The sequence below is a fragment of the Nuphar pumila genome, chromosome 6 (genome assembly GCF_984573655.1).
Source record: "Nuphar pumila chromosome 6, dmNupPumi1.hap1.1, whole genome shotgun sequence".
NCBI classification, from domain to species: Eukaryota; Viridiplantae; Streptophyta; class Magnoliopsida; order Nymphaeales; family Nymphaeaceae; genus Nuphar; species Nuphar pumila.
Genome location: NC_143254.1, coordinates 22,194,428 through 22,202,136, shown reverse-complemented (window position 1 = coordinate 22,202,136; position 7,709 = coordinate 22,194,428).

The following is a 7,709-nucleotide window of genomic DNA, read 5'->3' as shown; positions in this document are numbered from 1 at the left end:
GCGCGCATGTGTGTGTGTGGTGGTCATCACAATCCCTTGTTCTCAGGAACAAATGTATGAGTTCTCAAGTGGCTTATAAAGCCCACAGAAAACTCAAGCACAAGCAATGTGGGACTATTCCACCTCATCAAGACCACCTCTTTCAAAACAGCCCAGTTTCTCCTTTGAATTCTCTCTACCTTCCTTCTTACACCTAACACCTTTTCAATCAAGGCAGCCTGAAACTTTACAAGTAACACAAGACAAAAAGACCACATATGGAATCATGTATGGTGTAAACATCACTTTCCTAGGACCCGCCATCACTCTCAGATGGGGAGTTGCAGGTCGCCTACTCACTCATGACAGAATGCAGAGGTTTGGCCTCCAATTTCCATCCCATTGCGAACTATGCAAAGTTACAGCTGAAAATGGTATACATTTATTCTTCAGGTGTGCTATTAGTAGCCATCTGTAGAGAGTTGTTACAAATCTATTTGGTGTTGGATGAAAACCAAGTAGGGACCTTAGACACAACTTAAAATCTTGGGGAGCTGTTAAACTCGCGGACAAGTAGACTCATAGGGGATGGATTATGACTTTCCAAGTGATTGTCTGGGTGATTTGGATGTTGAGAAATTCTCAGATTTTTTAGGATAAAAAAAATCAATTGATCAACTGCAACAAGAAGGTATAAAGCTGATCAGAGAGCAAATTCTGCGGATTCTGAAAGATTCAGGTAGTGAGGTGGTTGTTCAATGGTGTCGTCTAGAATACTGGTTCCCACCAAACAGGGACTGGATCCAAGTCTGCATTCATGGAACCTTCCATCATCAATGGAATTTTTGCTTTACTATATGCGACCATTCGGGCAATTTTTTGTTTGCAGGCTCCTTTTCAATTGAGGTTGCTCTAGATGCCAAAGAGTGGTGTGGATGGCAGCCAATGCTCTCTCTACTCACTCCATCTTCAAAAGTTCTACTGATATCAGGAAGAGCTAATATTGTGGCATCCACCAGCAAGTGGCTGAATGGAAACACCCACCCCTGAAGCATCCCTGAATCTATGATTTCAGGTCTGGATAGTTTTTGTAATTTTTATGTACAAAAAAGAAAATATATGTCTAATTTTGTTGCCCGTCAACTCGTTAAAATAGCGAGGGAGGGTGTCTAGAAATCCTAGAAGGATCACCCCCCAGACTGGGTCCCCTTCTAAGGGGTGTACTCACTCACAGTTTCATACTAGATTAATTGATTCTGGTAGGGGTCTGCCTAACCCCAACTTGCCCTTCAAAAAAAATAAAACTAATTGACAATTTCTCAAAAAACAAACAAACCTTGTTTTGCTCTAGTAATCTCCAACGCTTGAAAATAATGACCATATATGGTATGTGTTAAGGTTAGAAGGATAAATTTATATTTCGCTTAAGAAAAAATTGTAGATACAGTTTTTATAAGGTTAACATGGTAATTGTGGCTTCATATAATTGCAATTATTAACCTTATACTAAAAATGAAGGTTTGTAAGGCATTTGAAAATTACTCCAACTAAATAAATAAATAAATAAATAAAATGCTCAATGAAATGTGAACTACATGTTAAGCTTTAGGTAAGTTCTCATACTTGCACATACTCAAGGCTAAAACCTTAGTAACCAATTAACAATTATATAAACGATAATTTTTTAAGAAATATTAGACCTTGGATTCCAAAATGCTTTCTTGAATCATATAAACTATTATAAAAGTGAAAGCAATATTTTTTCAACTTGGAATGCTTTCAAAATGAGCTAATTGTATGAGAACATGATTTCATGTTTTAGCATATTTTGAATATTGTATAGCCTACAATCATGCATTTGGATACAAAATAAATTTAGATATATAGATCCAAAGTTGATATGATGATGTAGTGAACCACTTTGTAAAATTAGAGTACGATTCTTAATGTGCATATCTGAAAATAAATATATTCAAGTTTCTCATTATATACATGAAAAGTGAGTAGAATTATGATTGAAATGCTCCTTGAATGAATAATTTTGGATGGAAACATAATTGAACATTTTTTACATGATTTGAATGCTTAATGCAAAACTTTTGTTCATAATTTTTTATAACAAAACATAATGATTAGATCTTGATACATGGATTCAAAGCTGATATGACTAGGTTGTGATTCAATTTAAAAAAGGAAGAGTATATAACTTTGATTGCATATTTATAAAGAATATGTTTATGCTTTTCATAATGCAAATGAAAAGTGAGCATTTGTCATATTTTAAGAATTGATTAAATAAACTTGATTTGATATATTTAAAGTTTTTGAATGTAAATTGCATTCAATGTGACTAAATTTTTAATTTGAGCTCAGATAAGGGTCCACTAGTGTTGATTTTAAGCATGAATATATTTGAAAATTACTATCAATATAGATGTTGATATAGATAACTGACATCACTAAGTTGATGAACAAGTTAGTAATGAATCAACTCTTTGAATTGAATTAATTAGTAGTAGGGTAAATAACCTAATATCGGTGAGCAATATGAACAATTTGAAAATGAACCAATTGGTAGATAGCCAACCCATGGATGATCATAAAATGACCATGCATTCCTCTTACAAAATGATATGTCAGAAAAAATTTATGGACATGACTTTTTCTATAGCTCATGTAGTTAGTGGAGGCTGACCACCTCTACTTACCCTATGAGGAGATTTTTTATTGTACAAGATACAAGAAAAATGTTACATTGCAATGTGTAGAAAAGTGAGAATTGAATTATAACTTTCATATATATATATATATATATATATATATATATATATATATATATATATATATATATATATATATATATATATATATATATATATATATATATATATATATATATATGTGTGTGTGTGTGTGTGTGTGTGTGTGTTTTATTATGATTGTTTGTCTAAATGCATGAAGGGGTGTTTTTCATGTTTCAGAAGTTGTATGCATAGTATGCAACATGGTCATGTTTATTTTTATAATCATATTTATGATTATTTAGATTTTGATATATTGATACAAAATAATCAAGTGGTAGTTAATCTGATGAGTGTCTAAGCATGTGGAATGTGATTGTCACGGACCTAATTTCTTCAATAGGCCAGCGCGGCGCAATGGTCTTTCCTCATCGCTGCAAGCCTATTTGTCAGCTCGCTTGTCAGTCGCGGAAGCTTGTAATCAGAATACAAGAAAGAAAAAAAGAATAGAGGGACAAGAATTGCAATCACAAGAAGTAATCACAATGAGGGTGAACAAAAGAAATCTCAACGCATTTAATTCATTCACAATTTTGCTTGAGGACTATTACAATTCAAGTATACGGGCTGCCCCTTCGAAGTATTGATTCACCTGAACCAGGCAGCTTACATCAGACTCAACAAAAGAAAAACAGACTCTAAGCGCAACTTTACAATGTAAGTCACAAGAGAACATGCTCCCCCTTTCAAATCATGCACCGTCCTCGACGCCATCTGTTTTATGGTAAGCTCTGACTTCAGCCGGGTAGCAGATGTTCATTCAGAATGCAGGCTCCCACATTGGTTTTGTTGTTTCCTTCCACTGCACTAGTTATTTTTTCGCTTCGCCCAAGTAGTTGACCTTGTGACGAAGGATCTTACTAAGGTGATTCTCGGCTTGTTGCGCTGTCGGGGCCCTCTACATGATGGGTGCGCGTTGTGACATGCTACGTTCTGAATCTCCATCGTCTGGATGGAACTGCTTAAGGTTGCACACGTGGAACACCGGGTGCACCTTGAAGTTTGGGGCAACTCCAACTTGTACGCCAGCTTGCCCACCTTCTTTGTGATGATGAAGGGTCCTTCATACTTTCTAAGTAGTCCGCGGTGCCGCCCGCGGAAGATGCTTGCGCGACCAGGATATAACTTCACCAACACTTGGTCCCCAACTTGGAATTCGGTGGGCCGGCGATGCTTGTCTGCTCACTTCTTCATTCTCTTTGTCGCCTTGTGTAGGAATGCCTTCACCAACTCATTCTGCTCGTGTCAGTCACAAACAAACTGATAGGTGAACGATGGCCTTCTCTTTTCTTATGCGGCAAGAGTGTGCGGGGTCAGTGGTTGCTGCCCCTTGGCTATCTCAAATGGGTTGTGGCCTGAAGACTTTCTCTTCTGCAGATTATAACAAAACTGTGCCATGTCAAGACGCTTCACCCAATTTTTCTGTTTGGCACTAACAAAGTGCTTAAAATACTGCTCAAGTATCTCGTTGATGAACCCTATCTGCCCATCTGTCTACGGATGAAAGCTTGTTAAAAACCGCAGATTAGAGCCAAGTAGCCGAAATACTTTACGCCAGAACTTGCCCGTGAAGCGAGCATCACGATCTCTCACAATGCTCTTTGGTATGCCCCAGTACTTCACCACATGCTTTACAAACAACTCTGCAGTCTTCTCTGCAAGGCACTCCTTAGAAGCTGGGACAAAGGTGACATACTTTGAGAAACGATCCACCATAACCAAAATAGAACTAAGGCCCTCTACCTTTGACAGACTAACAATGAAGTCCATGAAGATGCTATCTCAAGGACGTTTAGGAATTGATAGAGGCTCAAGGAGACTGGCAACCTTCTAGTTTGTCTCCTTATCTTGCTGGCAGATGAGGCATGTTCGCACATACCCGTCAACGTCGTCCTTCATATGTGGTCAATAGTAGCCGCGCTCAAGGACTGCTAAGGTCTGCTCCTGACCAGGATGGCCAACCCAAAGTATATCATGGCACTCCTTAAGCAATTCTCGACAGCGGCTTCCCCACCGCAGCACGAAGACGCATCCACCTTTTGTCACGAGAATGTTGTCTTGTAGCCAAAATCGCTAAGTCTTCTCTGCCTACGTCAAAGAAATAAGGTGTTATGTTGTCGGGTCCTGCTACATCCCTTCGCGGATGTGGCTCAACAATGCGCCCTCCAAATGCACTTCAGAAGGCTCTGCGCACGCAGCTGCCAGTTCAGCCCTGCGGCTCAGAGCATCCCCCACAACATTGGTCTTTTCAACCTTGTACTCTAAGGCAAAGTCGAACTTAGTCAAAAACATATGCCACCGAGCTTATTTAGGCGCCAACTTCTTCTGTGTCTAAAAATAGCTTGTGGCCACATTATTCATCTTGACGATGAACTCGACATCCAAAAGGTAATGCCGCTAGGTTCTGATGCAATACACGATGGCGATCATCTCACGTTCGTGCACCGTGTAATGCCTCTCTGCATTCTTCAGCTTCCGACTCTCATATGCAATCGGATGACCCTCCTGCATAATAACTCCACCGATGGCAAAGTCTGAGGCGTCTGTGTGGACCTCAAAGGGTTTGGAGTGATCAGGCAGTTGCAACACTGACTCCCTCACTAAGGTTTTCTTCAAGCTATCAAAGGCATCTTGGCACGCTCCTGCCGAGAGTTATACCTGATTCTTCTTTAACAAATCTGTGAGAGGCGCAACAATGAGGGAATAGACTTTGATGAAACGCCGATAGTAGTTTTCCAAACTAAAGAATGACTGCAACTCTAACACTTTGCTTGGCAAAACCCATTCCTGGATGACCCTTATCTTCTGCCCATCCATACGCAGCACACCACGCCCCACAACGTGGCCAAGGAAGCTGATCTCCTCCTGCCCGAAGAGACACTTCTCTCGTTTGACACAAAGGTCATTCTCTTTCAGCACCTAAAACATTGTTCGCAAGTGTCCGACATGTTCCTCCATATTGCTGTTGTAGATCATGATATCATCCAGGTAGACTACCACATACTTTTCTAAGTAAGGGCAGAAGATCTGGTTCATTAAAGTCGTGAACATGGCTGGAACATTTGTCAACACGAATGACATTACTAAGAATTCATAAGCACCATAGCAGGTGACACAAGTTGTCTTCTGCTCATCACCTTCAACAATCCTCACCTGCCAGTAACCCGATCGCAAATCTAACTTAGAAAAGATACGGGCACCGCCTAGCTGATCGAACAAGTCCGCTATCAGTGACAATGTGTACTTGTTATTCACTGTGACCTTGTTCAAAGCACGATAATCCACACATAATGGTTTGGAGTAGTCATGTTTTATCTGAAAAAGGATCGGAGTACCAAATGGGGCTTTCGATGGATAAATGATGCTTGCCTCCAACATCTCGTCTAACTGTCTGTGCAGCTCCTTCAGCTTAGTTGGCCCCATGCAGTATGAAACCATTGTGGGAGGCTTCTCTCCCGAGGTCAACTCAATCTTATGATCGACCTCACATCTTGGTGAAAGACGCTTTGGCAATTTCGGAGGCATCGTCCCCTGAAACTCCTTCAACAGTGGGGCTAGGGTCGGCGACACTGTTGCTTCTACCTTCCCTTTTTCTGTGCGCACAACAACTAAGAATGTCTGCTCCCCATGCTTGACACCCTTCTTCAACTGCATCGTCGATAACACTGAAGACTTGTCTTTTTGTGTAAGGCAGTACACTGTGTGGGATAAATTTAGCCCCATAATCGTCAACGTGTTAAACTTTGGCAACAACATAACATTTTGGCTCCGCAAAAACTTCATACCCAAAATCATCTTAAAATCATCTAGGGCACCATAGAGAAGTTGGCTTTGCCGGCCCAACTCCCCACTTGGATAGCCACATATCTTGCTTCACCAAGGATGGGCTTGGCTTCAGAGTTCACCATTTTGATGGTCCTTTGCTTTGGCCCGGACTTCAAGCCCAACCACTCTACCTCTTCTCGCAAGACAAAGTTGTGTGTGGCCCCAGAGTCTACCATAGCTGAAGTGGACTTTTCATTCGTAATGACTTCGAGATACATCAGTTCTTTGCTAACCTGCATGTTCTCAACTGCGCAACTTCTAGCTGCATTGATCGACCGCATGACTCCCATCTGCAGTTGCATAGTCTCAATGTCACTGCATTCTTTCTGCATTGCATTGGCTTGCCCATCGTCCTTTACGAGGCACTTGGGGCACTGTCTGGCGATATGCCTATCGACACAGAACTAGCATATCACAACTGCACCCTTATTGTTGTTGTTATACTTGGTGTAGTTATGTTTCTTGTCGGATTGATGGCGTGTCGACACCTCACCTTTGTTGTCGCGTCGCTCGTCTTTCTTTCCTCCATGGTCAGGCTTCTTTCCGACTTTGGTTGATGGGGTGAAATGCTTGCGGTGAGTGTCAACTAAGCGCTCGGCCGCCACTTATGCATCTTCCAAAATACGGGGGTTACTCCTTTTCACTTCAGACAGTGCCTATGACTGAAGTTCCACAATGAACCAATTGAGCTTATCCTCTTCTAGCATGTTAGGCAACTCCAACATAAGCTTCTGGAATGTTGTGACATAGTCTTGTAACAAACCAATATGTTTAAACTTGTCAACCATCTGGTACGCCTGCCTTTGTGCATTTCTCAGCATGAAGTACTTGTGAAGCTCCATTTTGAAGTCATCAAAGGTGTTTATCATGCATTGACCCCTCTCCATGTCACTACGCTTCTGCCTCCACCAAGCGATAGCATCTCTATCGAGTAGAGTTGTTGCAGCCTTAATCCTTAGATCTTCAACGATCACATTCTAAATATCCAAGTAGTCTTCTACTTGGAACGAGAAGTTCTCAATGACCTTGCTGTCACGAGAACCATTGAATTTTGTGGGTCTTGACACATCAATCTTTGATGGCCTCTCACTATTTCTGCCATTC